The 20014-nt window shown below is 49.7% G+C and overlaps 2 non-coding genes across 2 annotated transcripts; both read left to right on the top strand.

The window, feature by feature from the left end:
* The first annotated feature begins 8581 nt into the window (after positions 1 to 8581).
* Positions 8582 to 8654, top strand: Trnam-cau (transfer RNA methionine (anticodon CAU)). The gene has a single exon. It is a non-coding gene; the product is annotated as a tRNA-Met (tRNA).
* A 217-nt stretch (positions 8655 to 8871) lies between these two features.
* Positions 8872 to 8944, top strand: Trnam-cau (transfer RNA methionine (anticodon CAU)). Its single transcript has one exon. It is a non-coding gene; the product is annotated as a tRNA-Met (tRNA).
* The last annotated feature ends 11070 nt before the right edge of the window (positions 8945 to 20014 follow it).

Below are 20014 nucleotides of genomic sequence, written 5' to 3'. Positions count from 1 at the left end.
TTTTTTTTAACGAAAAAAAAAGCAAGAAGTATTTAGAAACTTTCAAATTATGCGCCACAGTGACGTGTTATGAACAAGAATGACGTCATACGGGCCAACGATAAAACAATTTTCAGTGCGTTAACGGCACGTTAGCATTCAAAATATGCGGTCAAATAGAACTAGAGACCCCATTACAGGCGTCCAGTCATGTGTCGTCGCGACAGGTCAGTTAGGCGGCCGCCAATCGCACAAACAAGGTACCGTGACGTCATAGAAAAGTTGCGGGAAATTGGCTAGGGTGTCGCCACTGCTTCACACGTTTACTTTAATATCTCCGTTATTTGTTCGAAGATTGCGATGATATTGGTGTCATTGTTATCGGGACTAAGCAGTATTTCTAATAAACCCAACTTGTATTTTGTCTTCATGGCTCCTTTGACAAAAGGCAGGTGATACGTTGCGTTTGTGAATACGGAGGCCTTGTTTGTGAACTTCTTTGTTGCGCCGTGTAGTGCCTAATTTTGCGCAAAAGCAGCAGGCGCAACGCACGCAGCTTTTCGCTGTGAAGTAAATCCTTAAGCTGTAAGTTCGCCTTCACTGATTTCTATCATTTTGGCTTCGTTTCTGCTTCATTCCCGTAAGCCTAAACCTGCACGCAATGAAACCCTGCATGTAACAAGAAAACGCGAACTTTTCTCAACGTCGTTACATCCAGGTTTAACTGCATAACCGGTATAACGGTACTTTTCGCGCAACTAATGTCGACCTGTCTTGTGCCAAATGTGAAAACCGGCTGGTACGAGCGCTCATTAATAATTCTTAACTGCTAACGTGGTGTCTCTAGTGTTTGGGGTGAGTGAATGGGACGTCTACGTTACGTGTCGCCTTTCCCTACGTGGTGAAGGCGACGCCACTGCAGCGGCTCGGATTAGTCTCAGGGGTGGCAGGGAAGCTTGTTAGAGTCCACGCAATTCCCCTTCCAAGCGGGCGATGCTTTTTGCAGAGAATGTGCTGTCGGTTGTCACAGTGCAAACGAAAAAGCCGTAACAATTAAGTCGGGCGAGGTGTCCGTGCTCCGTATTCAGCCAAGTCAAGACAACTGGGCATGGAGTAAGAACAAGACGGGAGGGAAAAGGTCGCTTCATCAGGTGCTGCTACCCTCTCCGCTGCCATCACAGCTACGACGGTTTGTAGTCCTCGTTGGTTCGCATTGTGACATCATCTGGTCACTAGCACGTGCCCGCCGCCACGGGCTGTTTCGCCTCCTTCCTATACGTTCTTGCTCAGTGCGATTGGGTCGATTGCGCTAGAGAAAGAAAAATCTGAAACAAATGTCAACAGAGAATCGTCAAGAGGATAGAATTCCCGGCCGTCTTGGGGAGCCGGCAGTTTGATCCCAGTTCTCGGCGGATTTGACGCGTGTCCTCCTCCTTCGGCGCCCTCTGTTTCCAAGCAAGGGAAGGACTCCCTGGTAAGGAAATGCGCCATGTAAGAAGTATAGGTTCTCCCAAAAGCAAACGCGGAGCACGGTTTGGAGATTTTGAGATAATTTCTCCGCCATGTGCCTAGCCAGAAACCTCTAAGTGACTTCAAGACAGCCATTCTTAAATAAAACCGGGCCACGCATATTCTACTTATGCTGGCACTGCAGCCTCATAAAGTGGAAATTATTCCAATTTCTCGAAGCCGTGCTACGTTTACTTTTTAGGGCACCTGTACATAACGTGGTACTGTGATAGCAGCAGTATATGTTTTTTTTTTCTCGAAAGTTTGCTCTGCAGCTAAGTACGGTGGAGGCGAGTACGGTTAAATTACTGGAACAAGTCGTTTTAGCAACGAAGTCTGGGAGGCTGCGGTGATGTGGCCCAAAGAGCCAGCGTTCGTAGTAGAGAGGCCGGCCTGAGTACGGTCACGCACTGTTTAAAGGAGCCATGAAGAGAAAATACAACTTCGTGTAATTTGAAAGAACTAGAATTCAGTATCTCACTCAGCTCCATTACAGCCCCAAAAGATGTTTTTTTAACGAAAAAAACGCAAGAAGTATTTAAAAACTTTCAAATTTTGCGCCACAGTGACGTGTTATGAGCAAGAATGACGTCACACGGGCCAACAATAAATCATAATTTTCAGTGCGTTAACTGCGCGTTAGCATTCACTTGATGCGGTCAAATGGAACTAGGGGCCCCATTACAGACCTCCAGTCATGTGTCGTCGCGACAGGTCAGTTAGTCGGCCGCCAATCACACAAACAAGGTTCCGTGACGTCATAGAAAAGTTGCGGGAAATGGGCTAGGGGGTCGCGACTGCTTCACACGTTTTCTTTAATATCTCCGTTATTTGTTCGAAGATTGCGATGATATTGGTATCATTGTTATCGAGACTAAGCAGTCTTTCTAATAAACCCAACTTGTATTTTGTCTTCATGGCTCCTTTAACGGCCGATGGCAGGAGCGATTCAGACCATGGCCGGTCCACAGATGATGGCGGATGTCTGCAGTCTATAGCGATGTGAAGCTGTATGGGCGAGTAGGGCCAAAGGTGCCCGTTGATCCGGGGACCAGATGTGGGTGACGCCACCAGCCGTCACCCACAGCTCCGTAGCGCCACCCCCTCGCCAACCGGGGAGGTTTGATCCACACGGTGGAATAAGTGCACGCGTGGACCACCGAAGGTCTTTATTGGTGACCAAGTTTGAGTCTTCGGGGAGTAAAGACAGTGCTTGCGTCGTGGGAGGTATGCACGTCGCCGCGACCGCCTGTTGCAGCCCAGAAGTGGACGTCATCGGGGTCCAGTAATCTTCACTCTCAAGCCAAGAGTTACCTAGATAGGTACTTGGCTAAGTACGTGGAAATCGAGACAAGTTCTGATTGCTGTGGCCCAAGCAGTCGTATAGTTGTCTATGCGTCGGAAATCGCTTTGACCTTAGCGAGCGTTGACGGGGGCCTCTTAGTGACGTAGTGGTGGCAGGCCTGATAAAACTGCATGCCATGGTCCACGACTGCTGTGGTGGCCAGGCTGCCTGAAACCCTGCCGCCGTCGACGTAAAATGCATCTTGATTAGCACTGGGTGCAAGTTGTGGCGCAGCACGGCTAGGCAGGCCCGGAGGCTTGGAGTCAGTAAGCAGTATTCGGGTGCGATTGAGCCGGCTCTGTAGAGGGAGCTGGCGGCGTGCTAGATTGCAGGCCCATGTACCCTCTCGCGAAAAGAAGCGTCGGTCGGAAAGTATGCCTGGGAAAGAAATAGGAGGGTATAAGTAAAGATAACAAAGCTCTGATTGAGGCGAAAAGTGAAAACGCCCGTGTGTTCGAGATTTCGGCGCACACTGAAGGTCCCCAGGTGGTCAAAATTAAACCGGAGCCCTCCTCTACGGTCTGCCTCATCGCGTGTGTAGCGTCGGCGCGTTAACCCCCCCCCTCCCCGCCAATCAATCAATCAATCAATCAATCAATCAATCAATCAATCAATCAATCAATCAATCAATCAATCAATCAATCAATCAATCAATCAATCAATCAATCAATCAATCAATCAATCAATCAAAGATAACAAAGCTCATTTAGGCTCCATACGTCATAGGAGCGTTTCCTCAGTGGTCCTACACGTTCTGTTCTGCACAAAGCGTAAATGGGCTCTTCAAACAGGGCTTCAAATGCGTTCATTTTTGTATTGAGGCTTCCGGCAAAGCGACGCAACGTTGCGCGATGCCCCTGTAAAGGGTGCACCACCGTACAGCTACTGTGATTGCGGTGCTGCATGACGCAAGTTGCAAGGGATTGACAGACACTGCCCTGGTGCAGAAAAAAAAAAAAAATCAATCACCTTCGCACTTGAGACCAAGGATACCAGGGGCTCGCATGCAGAGTGACCCACCGAAAATTTTGCATCGTATAGTCCAAAAGTAGCCTAATTTAGATTTATAAAAAGCCAAACAAGGATGCTTCACAAACATATTTGAAACGTAATTTTCTTTTCTTTTTCTTTCAGATGTCTGCTGCGAGATGTAGTATTTATTTGCGAAATTATAGCAAGCAATATAGGCACACGCCACTCATCTGGAGTTCAAACAGCTCCACTGGTGCACATTTCGGCTTTATTGAAGCGCGCCAAAAAGAGATATCTAGTGCTGTGAGTTCTTTGCAAGATCTACCATTTATCGCTAGTCCAAATTTTACGTGCACAATGTTCTCCAACGTAAGAATACTTATGAGTAGCGCGGCATAAAAGTGCGCTGTGCCGTATTCGTAAGGCAAAGGGTAAGGTTAACTCTGTGTGTGTAATTCTCGGTGTCGCGCTGTTCTTATATAAGCGTAACATTTTCCTAATACAGCTAGTTACAAGTTGCGCATATTGTGTCGTGTATCCTTCTGCGGCCTTCGTCTTTTTGCACAGTGACTGAGGTGTATCATGGAACACCAACTCGCCCAAACCTACACCTTATTAATGTTGGCGTCTGTCATCGCCGTTCGCTGTACTATGGCGTTCTGCTCAGCGGAGTGACTCATTAGTTCACTTTTTTTTTTTTTGCGAGCTATTAAAAGTGGCGGGTTGTGTACGTCATCATCATCGTCGTCATCAGTCTATTTTGGTGGAAGCGTAATAATGTCCAAATCTTTGTGATTTCTCAAGCAAGGGTGCAGAATAGCCAAAGGACAGCCAAATAGACAGCTGTTGCGACCGGGCGGGGGCACCCGATCCGAGCTCCGTGGCCTCCGACATACGAGTGGTAGCGTGTATGATGCGAGCGGCCAGCCGCTGTTGCAGCCGTGAAGAAATCCAGAAGCCGTAGGCTACCGTAACTGTTTACTTCATAGGTGAGCCGAAGCCAAAGAACAATGCCCCGACGGGCGAGGTTACAATACAGGACTCGAGCAGAGCGACAACATCGATTCGCTGCTCTAACAGGAATGGTTTACAACGCTTGGGCAGCTCTATTTATACCCAAAAGCGATAACGGTCAAACGCAACAGGCTGGAACACGCACAACACTCTTTCCAGAGTTCGTAAGCCGTTCATAGCCTCGGGCACGTTGAGTCCGAGAGAGGGGAGAGAGGAGGACTGCGTTGCGATCGACGGGGCCTCTGTGTCCTTGAAGAGCGTGGAGACGAGCCACGCCGCCAGCCGCCGAAGTTTTGCCGAGAGCAAAGCGTCTGACGCGGCTTTGTCGCAACTTGCCACCGACATGATTGCGCCTGTTTGCGAAGGCGCACGAGTGGCTTCGCCGCACAGCCGAGGAGTGATGCGGGGAAGTACTGCGGCGCTGGCCCATTCGTAACACAGCCAACAGTTTTTCCCACCAGTCAGAAAATTGAGCTGCCCAATTTTGCATTTGGCTATTTATAGCCCAACCTCGCAACCCTGATTGAGATGCAAAAAAATTCCCCCGCACCTCCCCCAAGGGAATCGTGCAGAAATGCGAATGCATTGGGTGCACCGATGAGTGTGTTGCGAGTAATGGCGTAATTAATGACGAGAGTGTGAACGTAATCATTTATTCATCAGCACCTGTTTGTGTTATCGTTGTACCTGACGGCCACAATCACTGCCTTGTGATCGCTAAAGTGCACGGTCAAAGGGTCTTTGAGAAGCGTACGCGCGTCACAGTTTCGCGTAAAGACCAGATCAATGCAACTCCCGTGAATGGTAGTGGGGCACGTGTCGAAGCCGGCAGAGAGACAATGCATAGAGTGCCTGGTCTGCATGTACTCGACCAGCCACTCGCCACTCTTCCCGAGCGCGTAACGCGTTCGGCATTACGCGCTCTTCGCTTCGCAGACTTGTCTTCTTCTTCTTCTCCAACCGATGATGATGACGTGGAAGCAACTGCAGTGACGTCACCGCCAGGGAGAGGCGTAATGCTCACGTTGCATTGTGTGAACCCCCGACTAAGAAATGCATTCGCATTTACGACGACGACGACGACGAAGGCAGAACTACGAGGCGTGCGCTCACGTGCGCTCGCGCTGGAGGAATGCAGGCGCACGCCGGCCAACGGAGCAAGACAACCCCCGGCTAATAAATGCATTCGCATTTAAAAGACTGAGACAACAGCGGAGCTGGTGGTCGTCACTAGCTTTAACTTGGATTTTCCTAGGTATGCCCACTTTATCGGTCGATCGGACACTGCTTCCGCGGAGCGCACGCCGTCTCTCTCAACTAGAAGAACGCCTGCACGTCAGAGCTAACGCCGTCACTAGACGCAGCAGCCAATCTCCGACGCGCGCCTCCTCACCCGAACATCTGTTCACTTCAACTTAATGGGAAAGGAGGTTGGCGGGCTCTAGCGCGGAAATACAAAGGACACTCATTGATCGCGCAGAGAAGGCACGGTCAGCCATCCCGGGAGCTCCGGACTAGGGGATCCTTGTCAACGTAAAGTTATTTTCTTCTTCCTCAGCCAAAAACCAAACCCAACGCCCGCCCTAGGAACTCAAAAAGAAATGATGAACGCCTCGATTGCGATGATAGCCCAGTCGGGCAGACGGTGTCATAACGCGACCACGGGAAGCATTTTTAGAGCGAAGCTTTAATGTCCTCATCGATGCCGTTGTACGGTAATACGCCGTGAAGGAAAGCGAACTTTCCCTGGCAAGGATGGTGTATGATCGTGGATGAAGTGAGAGAAAAAACGCTTCCCGTGGCCAGAATGAAACCTGGGTCCCTGGCGTTATGAAACCTCTTTTAAATGCAGAGCATTTCAGTAACTCACGATGTCACCCGCGTTGACGTCCGTAGTCGTAGTCCGCATCGCTCCCCGTCGGTCTGCATTGGATTGGATTCGATTGGCTGGGCTTGGATTGGTTTGGATTTGGATTGGATTGGATTAAAGTGGATTGTGTTGGATTGTGTTGCGTCATAGCCGCGCCACGTTGCGTCATAGCCGCTCCACGTTGCGTCATAGCCGCGGCAGGGGGTTCACGGCACGTTTCACCATCGACTTCATCGACAATGTCTACGCTGGAAGAGAAGAGCGGAAATGCTCTGCATTTGATCGTGCCCCTCGCGAGGGGGATGTTAACGCTGGATTTTTCTATTCGACCGCTCCATTCCGACATGGTCGAAGCGAGCGCCAAGGAGCCGGTACCGATTCGCGCTGTGCACCACAAATCCAAACGTTAGGCTTACAGAGGGCACACCCGAGATTTGCGGCAGGTGTTCTAGAAAGGTGGTGCGTACATCCAGAGGAGCACATACTCGCAGTATGGGATTGGAGAACCAAAGAATGCATGACGAGAAAGCTTCGCGTACAACCATCGTCGTCATTCAAAGGATTGATACATGGTTTTTCGCGGACATCCCACACCTGCTCGTCGGCTCCTTACCCCCTCGCCACTTCCACTCTCACTTTCTGGTTAAAGGGACAGACAACCGATTTTTGTCGAGCATATATTCTCTATCCCAAATGAAAGGGCATCACTTAAAGCACCTTGACGAGAAACGGTTTTGCTGATAACGCCCTAGAACTTTTTAAATCGAATTTTTTGGATCTGCGATGCGTATGTGTCCCTCCCAAAAATGATGCTGGCAACCATGACATAGAGCAGCCCGGCAACATACTTTTGTCTGTATGCGAAATAAAAAACGATATTCAAAAACTTGTCCCCAGCTAAAAAAAGTTTGAATCGCAGGCTTTCCTGTTCCGCTATGTGTTTTTTAACGCAACGGTCTATTGGGCACGAATGCGCCATCTGTTGGGATAGACGATAGGTAGAATCTGGCTTCACGTTGTGGAGGCGGGAAGTTCGATTCTCCCCGGGTGCGACGTTTTTTTTTTTATTATTATTAAGCTGCCGTTGGCGTATTTGGAAACTGAAATCAAATATTTTGGCAGAAGAAACGCCTATGCCTCAGGCAGAATCGTCAAAGCGCCTTCACTGGGTCTGTTTACTGAACGCTACCGTTGATTCTGGGCATGGTGGATCAGTTACCCACACTTAGAGCAACCCAGCGGCGGCGGGCGGCGTGTCTTTGGAATTTTCAAAATAATGTTTATAAATACATACACAATTTAACCTTGCATAAATACTTGTGTTAAAAGGTTTTCAATACGTAAATAAACGTTTCAGCAGTTACAGTAGCTGCTAGGTTTGCAGGTCACGTGACAGGGACACATATTGTAGTGCCAAGTTTCGACACTACGAACCGCCACCCTTCCGGTTTCAGAAAGTTTGCTGCCAAATTAAAATTATTTCCGCCGATCTGTTTAGAAATTGCTTGTGGTTACCGGGCTATATAACACGCTGGCTTTCATATGAGCTAGAGAACATATACGCGACAAAAATCGGTTGTCTGTCCCTTTAAGCATTTTCCACCTGTCTACTTTGCTCCGCCGATTTCGAACACCAGACATGGGTGGAACTCAAGCATCAACAACTGCGCCCATAAAAAAAAAAAAAAGCAATGCAGCAAACTGCCGACACTGAAGAAACGTGAATATAATAAGGCAATGACCAACGCATAGTAATTTTTTTCAGTACTGGCTACCAAAAATATGGCGGTTATTCAGTAGGCGCAGTAATGAACATTGCCCGCGACTGCTGCACAGACCGTCGCCCCAGAGGTAAAGGGACATAGATTAGTGGAACGCTGCTCGGAACACCCGCCTCGGTAGCGCTGTAGGCAGCGCGTCAGTCTCATAATCTGAAGGTCGTGAGTTCGATCCTCACCCGGGGCAGGCGGAGCTTTCTTTTTTTGTGCTATGCTGCTCACTTGTGTGCTCGGAAAACGACTTCGTACGTTGGCAACTATAGCTGAAATCAATAGGTTCAGTTGTGCGAGGCCGTCAATGGCCTCTATCAATGACATCGCGCTATTTCCTGCGAACACTGCACCAAGGCAGTCGCTCGAGAGGTAACAGGACAAGGACGAGTGGAACGCTGCTTCTCACATCCGCCTCGGTAGCGCAGTAGGCAGCGCGTCAGTCTCATAATCTGAAGGTCGTGAGTTCGATCGTCACCCGGGGCAGGCGGAGCTTTCTTTTTGTGTGCTATGCTGCTCACTTGTGTCAACGCCGCCTGTATAATCATTGCCTAACGCATGAGCGAAAAATGGCCAAACAGCCGCTCTCCTGTTGCTCTCTCCTACCCTTCCCGCTCCGTAGCCTTCCTGCGTGCTTTCATGTACGCCGGCCAGCGCCGCTTATCGGAAACTATGCAAAATAGCTTAAAGTTTGTTTAGCGTTCCCCAGGCGGTGCTCCTACACCTTCTTTTTCACCATGCCTGTCTGTCTTGTCTCTGGCCTGTCTGTCTTGGTCTGTCGCTGATAAAACCGCCTTTTCCTCGGAGCAAAATCTTTTGTGCTGCCGCAGGCTGATGCCGGCTTTGCGCGCTTATCTACATGGATCACGGGCCCCGAAATTTTCTGAGTGGGGCATTCCCCTCTGTACCCTCCGCATTTCGGCCTTGTTTTAGATGCAGAGCATCTGATTCACTCGCCTTGTCCCTCCGGCGTCGTCGTCGTTGTTGTCGTCGGCGTTGTCCACCCCTCTGCCATTCTCCTCGCCGCGCGAGCTGCGCTCTCCGCCGCTCTCCGCCGCTCACCCCCTCTCCTCTCCGATAACGAACACTCTCTCGCGAGGGGCTTTGGATGGGATTGGATTGGATTGGATTGGATTGGCTTGGCTTGGCTTGTATTCGGTTGGATTGGATTTAGATTGGATTGGATTAAAGTGGATTGTGTTGGATTGTGTTGCGTCATAGCCGCGGCAGACGCGCTGGGGCCGGCGCATGTGCAGTACTCTCTCTTCCGCGGTTTCCTCTCCTTCGGGCGCGCTGCGCATATAACCGGTGTGCCGTTCTCCGGCGAAGCAACATCCACGCTTGGCTCAAACACCTAGAGTCCACGCCGCTTTACAAGTACGCCAACGTCGTCATCGACTGGGACCAGCTTACGCAGTACCCTCAACGTTATGCGCGCTATAAAACGCGTTCCCTTCGCCACTCCGCCTATGCGTCGCATCTACACAGGGGTTCCCGCGAGGGGAGGTGGGAGTTTTTAGATGCAGAGCATCTGATTCACTCGCCTTGTCCCTCCGGCGTCGTCGTCGTTGTTGTCGTCGGCGTTGTCCACCCCTCTGCCATTCTCCTCGCCGCGCGAGCTGCGCTCTCCGCCGCTCTCCGCCGCTCACCCCCTCTCCTCTCCGATAACGAACACTCTCTCGCGAGGGGCATTGGATTGGATTTGATCTGATTGGATTGGATTGGCTTGGCTTGGATTCGGTTGGATTGGATTTGGATTGGATTGGATTAAAGTGGATTGTGTTGGATTGCGTTGCGTCATAGCCGCGGCACGTTGCGTCATAGCCGCGGCAGACACGCTGGGGCCGGCGCATGTGCAGTACTCTCTCTTCCGCGGTTTCCTCTCCTTCGGGCGCGCTGCGCATACAACCGGTGTGCCGTTCTCCGGCGAAGCAACATCCACGCTTGGCTCAAACACCTAGAGTCCACGCCGCTTTACAAGTACGCCAACGTCGTCATCGACTGGGACCAGCTTACGCAGTCCCCTCAACGTTATGAGCGCTATAAAACGCGTTCCCTTCGCCGCTCCGCCTATGCGTCGCATCTGCACAGGGGTTCCCGCGAGGGGAGGTAGGTGTAAATTTTTGTCCTTGCTGTTCGCACTCCGCTTCGGTACGCACTTTTAAAATTGAGGACTGTACTGTAGAAGTGCCCGGACAGTGTGGCGGACCCCTCAGCTGGTTATCGTTTTGTTTTCTGTAATCTTCTGAAATTTACAAGCACGTGATATTTTTTAGAAAATAACGGTAGAAGTGAACGCCTGAAAAAAAAATGTGCACGCAATTTTTAGATGCGACGCATCTCTTGCTCTGAGGCATGTCCCTACTGCGTCGGTGTCGGCGGCGTCCGCACGCCACCTGCGCATGCGCGACTCTCCTCCGCTCTTCTCTCCGACAGCTGTGCGCAACGCTCTCACCCCGTCTCATTATCATAAACAACAGCTGCGTGCGCGCGCCTCGCTCGCTTCGCTCCGCTTCCGTCGCGCAAGTGCGCGCATGCGTGACTCTCCTCCGCTGTCTCCTCTCCTTCAGGCGCTGTGAATATAAAGCGGGTAGCGCGTTGCGGCGGTTCAGTCAGCGCTCGCTCTCGTTCGACTCCGCGTGACTTCGATTGATGACTTCGTGCTTGGCTTGATTCTTCCGATGAAGACGTGATGGAAGCGACGGTCCCTTCAGCGAGTTAGCGAGTGGATTGACGCAATCCAATACCAGCGTCACCCCAAACGCTCAAGGCAACGTTACGACCATAATCAACCAATGCAAACGCCAATTGAACCCCCCGATGCGTCGCATCACATCAGGGTTCCCCTCGCGGGAAGATGGGCGTAATTTTTCTTCCCTAAATCCTCCAGAGGGAAAAATATCAGTAAAATAATGGCTACACCACCCGAAGATATTGTTTTTCGGTTCGCTATTTGTCTACCCGACAATTAATATTTTCTTAGACTATTTTAGTTCCGCCTCCGTCAGTTATCTTTCGAAAAATGAAGCAAGTATGAAGCAAGCGACACGTTGGACGAGATGCCCAGTGCGCCCCGGAACTAGCGCCCCGTCGCGGCTAAGATGTGAGCGAAACGGCTCTTGAAACCCAACAGGCAAGCTGACAGACACACGTCGTAGAAGTGGGTGCAGCGTTCGCGACTCGCGAGCAGTAACGTAAATGCGAGATGTCCGCCGGCGCGCGCCACATAGCGGATGAGTGCCTGAACTAAGCGTCCCTACCCTTCCCATTGAAAAGCGCGCGACGCGTCGGGCAATGTTTATACAGGCGGCGTTGCTTGTGTGCTCGGAAAACAACTTCGTACGTTGGCAACTATAGCTGAAATCAATAAGTTCAGTTATGCAAGGCCGTCAATGACGTGTACCAACGACATCGCGCTATTTCCCGCGGCCACTGCACAAAGGCAGTCGCTCGAGAGGTACCAGGACAAAGAAGAGTGGAACGCTGCTCCTAACATCCGCCTCGGTAGCGCAGTGGACTCTACTTCCGGCCACCGCTTGTGAACGGACGTGTGATGCCGCGTGCTCTGAAAGAGCGGCTTCAGCGGGCCAGCATTGGATTGGATTCGATTGGATTGGCTTGGATTGGCTTGGCTTGGGTAGGATTGGATTGCATTGAATTGGGTTTGGATTGGATTGGATTAAAGTGGATTGTGTTGGATTGTGTTGCGTCATAGCCGCGGCACGTTGCGTCATAGCCGCGGCAGACGTGCTGGGGCCGGCGCATGTGCAGTACTCTCTCTTCCGCGGTTTCCTCTCCTTCGGGCGCGCTGCGCATATAACCGGTGTGCCGTTCTCCGGCGAAGCAACATCCACGCTTGGCTCAAACACAGAGTCCACGCCGCTTTACAAGTACGCCAACATCGTCATCGACTGGTACCGGCTTACGCAGTCCCCTCAACGTTATGCGCGCTATGAAACGCGGTCCCTTCGCCACTCCGCCTATGCGTCGGCCATACCGCGTTGAAGACTTACGAGACGCGCTACAGCAACCGAATGTTTTCGGCAGCGTTGTAGCGCTTGGTCCCTGCCAGATGAACCATGTATGGGCTGCGACGTTTAACAACGCCGAAGCTGCGGAGAAGATTGTCGCCACTCAGGAGATAAAGGTGAAAGGACAAAAATGCCTCATGATTGACCCGTGCAATCGGGACATTCGTGTCAAGTTGCATTGGGTGCTGCACAATGTGCTAGACGAAGAAATCAAGAATGCGTTCCAACCCTACGGCCGGGTGACCGATCTCACAAGGGAGAAGTGGCGCGTGCAGGGGTGCGACGCCCAGTGCACCATGACACGCGTCATGTCGCTGCAGCTCAAGGCGGGCGTAGCAGCCGAAGACATCCCGCAGCAGATGCGCATCGCAGGAAACCGAGCCCGAGCCCTCGTCGCGGTCCCAGGTAGGCCGCCGCAGTGTCTACGTTGTGAGCAGATCGGGCACATCAGGCGAGACTGCCGCGTCCCGCGGTGTAGCGTCTGCCGCCGCTTCGGACACGAAGCGCAACTCCGCGTCAAGACCTCTGCCGTCGCCGCAACGAGGCCGTTCAGCTCGGATTTCTCCGAGCTGACGATGGACGAGGCGGAAGCGGAGGAAATCAACAAAGCAGTAGGCGACAGCGGGAACGGCGAAAGCGGCCAGCCGACGCAAGACAACGAGGATCTTCCGAAGGATGTCGGCAGCGAGACGCATGAAACGGTGCCGTGCCAGTCTGAAGTCATCGTGAGTGGCAGTGAGAACGCGGACTGTGTTGAACGCGCCGCGGCGTCTCCTGCGAGGACGACGACTTCAAGCCCGACATAATGGGGGTGGAAGCCAGCTGTGAGGCCTCTGCGGCAGCCAAGCGGTCGCGATAAGAAAACGGCCGCGAGGAACACGAATCCAGCGAAGCCATCGGAGAGTCCCCGCGAAAGTCGGGACAAGGGAGGCGTGCGATACCCAAAGCCAAGCTTAATGTCCCGCCAAACCGAGCGCCGAGAGACGTCAAATCTTAGCCACAACGGTGCCGAACCAACCAAAGGACGAAAAAATTACACCATCTTCCCGCGGGGAACCATGAGGAGGATGCGAAGCATCATGGGGGTTCCGTGTAGGTTCCATTGTGTAGCCGTTATGTTGTTTCATTTATCGGAGCACGAATGGGAACGTAGTGTGAACCCCCCATGTAGAGACAGAGAAATGTAGAGAAATGCAGAGACAGCGAAGAGACCGACACCCGCGTTACCTGATCTAACCCCTCCTCGTGCTCGTCTTGCATGCTTTATTGCGTGCTCACGCTCCTACCCCGCTGCCCGCCCTCTTCGTCCTCTTCTCTGGTTGAGCTGCAAGGCGCGTGGCGCTTCCCTCCACAGCTTTCCCGCAGGAAATTCAACGTCCTCCTCTAAAGTTTTCAGTTCGTCGTTTCCGTTGACGTGCCTTCGCGTACCTTCGTTGTATAAGTAGCGTCTTGACGTAGTTTGGATGAGTGAATGACATAAGGCGCGTTCGTAGTACATGCTCCCGTCTCTGTTTTTGGAGCGAAGTGGGAAGAGCGCCACGTACCTCTCGTTGCGGCCAGAGAGTCGTGGGATCAAAACCGGGCGCTGCCTAACTATGTATTTTTATAGTGGACTGCGCTGACGTCAGCTCAAACGCTGACGAGGCTGAAGAGACGCGCATGCGCAGTATAGTGCGGATGGGGCACAGCTTGCTTCATTAAACTCTAACTATAAATGAAGCTTTCGTTTCATTTTTTTTCTTGAGCAACGTAAAGATATTGTCGAGCGACAAAGTAATTACATTACCGCTGGGCTTTTCCGTCGGTTCCGTTGGCATCCGGTGCGTCTGACGAGGCAGAGGTGAGCGACGGCGACAGCCACACAGTAACCAGTTTAATAACAGTTAGGTTTGTAGCGTCGCTTTAATTGTCGCTTTATTTGGTTACCCCTTAAAATATAAAGCATTCAAAGGTCACAATGTTTCTCTTCTACCCCCAAGATGGCATAGTTATCCAAAAAAAAAAAAAAAACGTGAACATTCGTGCGTTCCGAACCCAGTGTGCAGTGCTTTGCCTTGTAGTCTCTGACACGTGTTTTTAGAAAAATCTTACGCTAATAAAACGTTGACGGCACGACATTTCAGCAACTGTTAATTGTTAATGTGGCTACAGTAGCCACAACAAAATTTCACGGAAACGCTGGCGTGTTGCTTTGTCTATTGGACTTTTTTCATATTACCTTGCGCGACTGCAATAAGAGTGCAGCCCATTTTGGGTGAAAGTCCGGACTGTTTTCTCAAGAACGAGCCAAGTAACTGCTACCGTAAAACGCAGTATCGAAAAATGAATAGTGCAGTACGTTTCATGTTTCAGAGCGAGTGTTAACGAGCTAGAAGTTTAGGTTGAATATTTTCACACGTACATGTGTTAAGGGAGCCATGAAGAGAAAACACAAGTTTGGTTCATTCAAAAGATTGCCTCATTAGAATCATTCTAACACCACTTTTAACGTAAACTTCGCTCAAATAAGCTACATAGTTAGGAAAAAAGGGAATGGCCATGCGACCCACTAGCTCATTTCCCGCAACAGAACCTATGATGTCATACCAGACAGCTCTGCGATTGGCGGAGGGTGGCAAAAGCAAACGCAAATTCGGCAGAGCTTATAAGCTTGCCGAACGAGCTATTTGCGCTTATATTTAGCGCACATTCTTTTTAAAGCCAGAAGAATGGTGGGACAAACAGTGGAAGTTACGAAAGCACACGTAAACATAGAAGTACCGATGCGTACTTCTGTTGGTACTGCGGGCACTATACTTGGTTTAGCTGCACTGGACTGCGGGGCTTTGGGGTTGTTTCAGACGACACTGGCCGATTGACGCAAGAGACGATGTCTTACGCGACCGTATTTGTCGAGCGAGCACCATGTTTTATGAAACGATTGTTTCCATGAACAAAACAAGCCAGGTACAAATACGTTCACAAACATACCAGAGGCAAAAAACGGCTTGCCGCGGTGTGGTGGCGCCATCTAGGTTCACTAACGGTAAACAAAGCAATGTGATGTCATTGCAGATCACGAGAACGCCTGATTTAGCGGGATAATAAAAATTTTAACCTAAATTAATTATTTTCTTAGTGAATAAAGCATCGTTTGCATTCGGACAAGCGCTCTATAAAACACGAAATCTTTCGAATAACAGAAACGTGTGTTTTGTCTTTATGCCTCCTTTAAGGCTGATGCTAGATGCTGTATTTAGTTAGCAGCGTGCATTTAGCATTATAGTGAATTATTTTTTTTTTACTTACTACAGGCGCTACGACGTAAAAGTGTTTATTGTGGACAAGTGGCGGATGCAGCAGAGGCAAGTCTTCCAAGCTGGGCTATTCTACAACAGTGCTATTCAACAAATATTGTGGTCTTTACAGGTCGGCGAATTACCTGGGAGGAGGGTCTTGCTTTCATTTACTTGAATGCTTCTGTTTTATAGGCATCTCAAGCAGTCAAATGAAGCATAATCGGTTCGCGCGTCATGAGCAGCGCTTTTTTTATTGTCCTCCACAATTGTGTTTGTGTTTGCTTACGTGTTTGTGTTCGTATTCTTGCCATTGTTAAGCCATGTTTCTCGTTGTAAATTTGATGAGCATAATAAAAAAATCTACGCAAAAGACCCGATGTGTTGTGTTGTTCAATTGTTTTTGGCAAGTCACGTAATTGCTTTGCAAAGTTGATGCAGTTTGTTTATTGTGCCTGTTTATTGTACATGACATTGTACACAAAATTATTTAAAGAGTGCAGATTAAATAAAAATAATGCACACTCGTTAAATAATTTTCTGTATAATGGGATGTATAAAGCAGAATTCGGGCAGCGAGGCAACTCATTAAATAGGCATTGGTCATAAGGACTGGCCATTAGCCAAAAATGTGCATGAAAATAGCGTGGGGTCCACCCATAGGCATTATCATGGCAGCATACATTGCCAAGCGTTGTCTAATGTTCGCCTTCCAGAGCTTGCACAATTGTTGGCTTGTCACCTTTCCCAAGCGCCAGCCGAAAAGCCTCCGAAAGCCAGCCGAAAAGCACGCTGAAATCCAGCCGGAAAGCCAGCCGAAAAGCACGAAAAGCCTCATATGGACGTGCATGTGATCTGGACTTAAGCGGTATATTTTAAAGACGATAGTCTTTCTTGGGCTACTTAAACCCAGAAATTTTTGTCTGTCTGTATGTCTGTATGTCTGTCTGTCTGTCTGTATGTCTGTCTGTCTGTCCGTCTGTCTGTGACTCGATTCAGCCACCCGGCCAAAGCAAACTCAAGGCCTGCGCAATAGTCATATGTCACAGCTAAACGTGCCCGTCTAAGTCCGGTGTAATGTTCATACTTGTCAATATTGTTGAAGAACAACAAGACATTACGCATATATAAGACAACAAATTAATACAGAAGTGATATTTGCAGCGTTCCATTATAAAAAATCGTACATGTTTGATATTGGCGAGATTAAATACTTCATCAACTGAAGAAAAAAATATCAGTCCGCCGTCGCCTGCTGTCGCCCGCGCCACTATAGCTTCTGGCGCCATTTTAAGAAATCAACCGGCAACAGTAACGAAAGGTTCCACTAGATAGGTTCCACGTTCTGCTTGCAACGCACGTGGAGTAAGGAAACGCGGTTCTATAAACGTTGAAGTAGGGCGCCTCGATTCACGTGTGTCTTCGCCGTACGGCAGCGTTCGCATCGAGACACCCGGTTTGTAGCAGTGGAACGCGGGAAATGTAAAGTGATTTAAGCAAACCTTTGGCGTCTTTACCTTGGGAGGAGCGTGACGCAAGAGGAACAACATGAGAGGTGAGCAGAAAAGCGAAGGGAGGCATTTACTTCGCAAAAGCCGATAAAGACTATCGTCTTTTGACGGCATTTGCAACGAAAGGAGCAGATACGCGGCCAATTTTTTTTTTCATGTTTTGTCTTTACCACAGTACAAAAGTGTAATAACATGATAGAGCATGTCACTATATTTTAGTGTGTCAACGATCAATCATTGATGTGTTTTTTCGCATACCGGCATCGCCTTTCGCGGACTAGTGGAGTTCAATAATATCTCTTGTATGTGTGCAAAGCGTTGCCTTTGGCTCATCCTCTATTTCCTCTGTGTCAACAAAATGTACAATCCTCGTTGTTGTGTAGCTTTGCCTTTTTTTGGAACAATTCCTCGATTCTTTGGCCGCCCTCTTGGTTATAATCGGTGTTCTGTATTTGCCTAACCGCAATTTTACTGAAACCACGTCTGTTCGACTAAACAGCTAGAAATATAGTGATATTTAAGAATCCTGCAACAATATGTATACTCAACAGCAGAGCAATAAGGTAATCAGCAGATTGTATGCGAGCAAGTAATACTAACAAAACATAATACCTTGATGAAGAGTACGCACATTCCCTTGCTTCATTGCCATATCATATAAATGTGCCGCAAGTGCGTTCGAACGCAATTAGAAGGTGTTCGCGCGAGCACCGACCGAGAAGAGCAGCAGCGCAGAATCCTCTTTTGTGAAGAAGATGTTGTCAGGCCAGATTTTCGGACTCTTGGCCTTTATATTCGATGTTTATGCAGTACTTTATGCAACTTAGGAACTGGTTAAAAAAAGAGGACAAAACATCAACTTTCGCAGATATACCATGGAAATTTTGTTATCGCCGGAGTATCTAAGACGCAACCAAGGTTTGATCACAACGAATGCAAAGCTTAAAACAGAACGGGTGGCAGTTTGGTAGCGGGGGCAATGTTTTAGCATTTTAGTGACACAAGAGTGCGAAATCTTGATTTTTATAGTTCCGAGGACAGCCAGTAGGCCCCTGGAACACTTGGCTGGTCGATGCTCCCGCGATAACCTTCAAATTGTGTGCTATGGTGCTTCATAGCTGGACAGAAAACAATGCGATAAAGCCTTGCGTGCCTAACACCCCCTCCCGCCATCTTTTGGTAGAGTGTGTCCCTCCTCCCTAAAAAATTACTGCGTACGCCACTGGCCCTTTGGCACATAACGCTTGCCTCACCAGTGAAGTTGACCGGCATTAACGTCGATAACCGCACTCTGAACGTCACACCAGCGTTATTTGAAGAATCCAAAAACCTCTACATCTTTACCAAAATCATGTTTTAAGCAAGTAATAAATGCGAAATTTGACACAGCGTTGTTTGCTTCTAAAACATGGCTTCGCAAGCAAGGATTGCACAGTTCACGGTAAATTGTGCAAGACAAAAGCATTTTTTTATACACCAGGTTTACAGATGTGGTCAAAAACCGTTTTTTTAACTGCGAAAGTTTGCTCTGCAGCATAAAACGGTGGGGGCAAGTGTGTCTAAATGTATGTAAACAGGAAGTTTTCACTCAGAAAGTCTATAGGCTCCGGTGATACGGCCCAAACTTCCAGCGTCTGTAGTCGGGCGGCCGGCCTGGGTTGAGTCCCACACTATGTAGTACTTGCTGTCGGGAACGTTGGAGACCACGGCAAGTCCGTAGAAGATGGTGAATGTCTGCGGTCGATGCCGACGTAGGGCAAAATGGACATGTCCGGCCAAACGGAGCCCGTCGATCCGGGGACGAGGTGTGGGTGACAGCTGGTATAAGAGCAGCCCCGACGCGAATCCTCCGTAGCGCCACCTCCTCACGGCGGGTGAGCCCACCAGGGAGGTTTGATCCACACGGTGGAATAAGTGCGCGTGTGGAGCGCCGAAGGTCTTCTTTGTCGGTGGCCAACTTTGACATTGCTTCGACTACTAATGCGTCGTGGGAGGTATACGAGTCGCCGTGGGAGGATGCGTCGGGGGAGGTATACGAGTCGCCGCATCCGCCTGTTGCTGTCCAGGGGTCGACGTCCTCTGGGCACAAGTAATCTTCACTCGGAAACTAAGGGTCGCAGCCTTCGCGTGAATGGTTTGGGACATGGGCACTTGATGAAGTACTTTCCGGAGGTGTCGGACTGCTTGCATTGAATCTGTAAAGATGTTGACAGGTTGTGATTGGTCTGGCCTCAGCAGCTCTATAGCCGTGACGGCGTCGAAAATCGCTCTGAGCTCAGCAAGTGTTGACGGGGGCCTCTCAGGGGCGTAGTAATGGCAGGTTTGACAAAATTGCAAGGCTGGGTTTACGACGAATGTGGTAATAAGGCTTCCTGAAATACTGACGTCGACGTAAAACGTATCTTGGCCAGCACTGGATGAGAGTTGCGGCGCAACACGGCTTGACCGACCCATTGGCGTGCAGTCAGTAATTAATATTCGGGTCCAAGGAGGGGGGTTCTGGAGACGGATCTGGCGGCGTGTTAGTTTGGAGGCCCATATACAACCTTAAGGAAGTCACAGATGTGCACACCTGCGCTTTAAGAGATCGTGCATGTCACCGCTGGTGAACCAACTCATCTATCGGGTTAAGGCCATATTCTTGTAGTGCAGAGATGGGCGTTAAACGAGAAAGGCAGGTAATAGTATTCATGGCTTCTCTATTGATGGCCTCTAGACGATCCCACTCCACCCTTGTCA

The sequence above is a fragment of the Haemaphysalis longicornis genome, unplaced genomic scaffold, assembly GCF_048455015.1.
Source record: "Haemaphysalis longicornis isolate Haplotype H1 unplaced genomic scaffold, Haemaphysalis longicornis Haplotype H1 scaffold_18, whole genome shotgun sequence".
NCBI classification, from domain to species: Eukaryota; Metazoa; Arthropoda; class Arachnida; order Ixodida; family Ixodidae; genus Haemaphysalis; species Haemaphysalis longicornis.
This window is presented reverse-complemented; position numbering and strand designations above follow the sequence as displayed.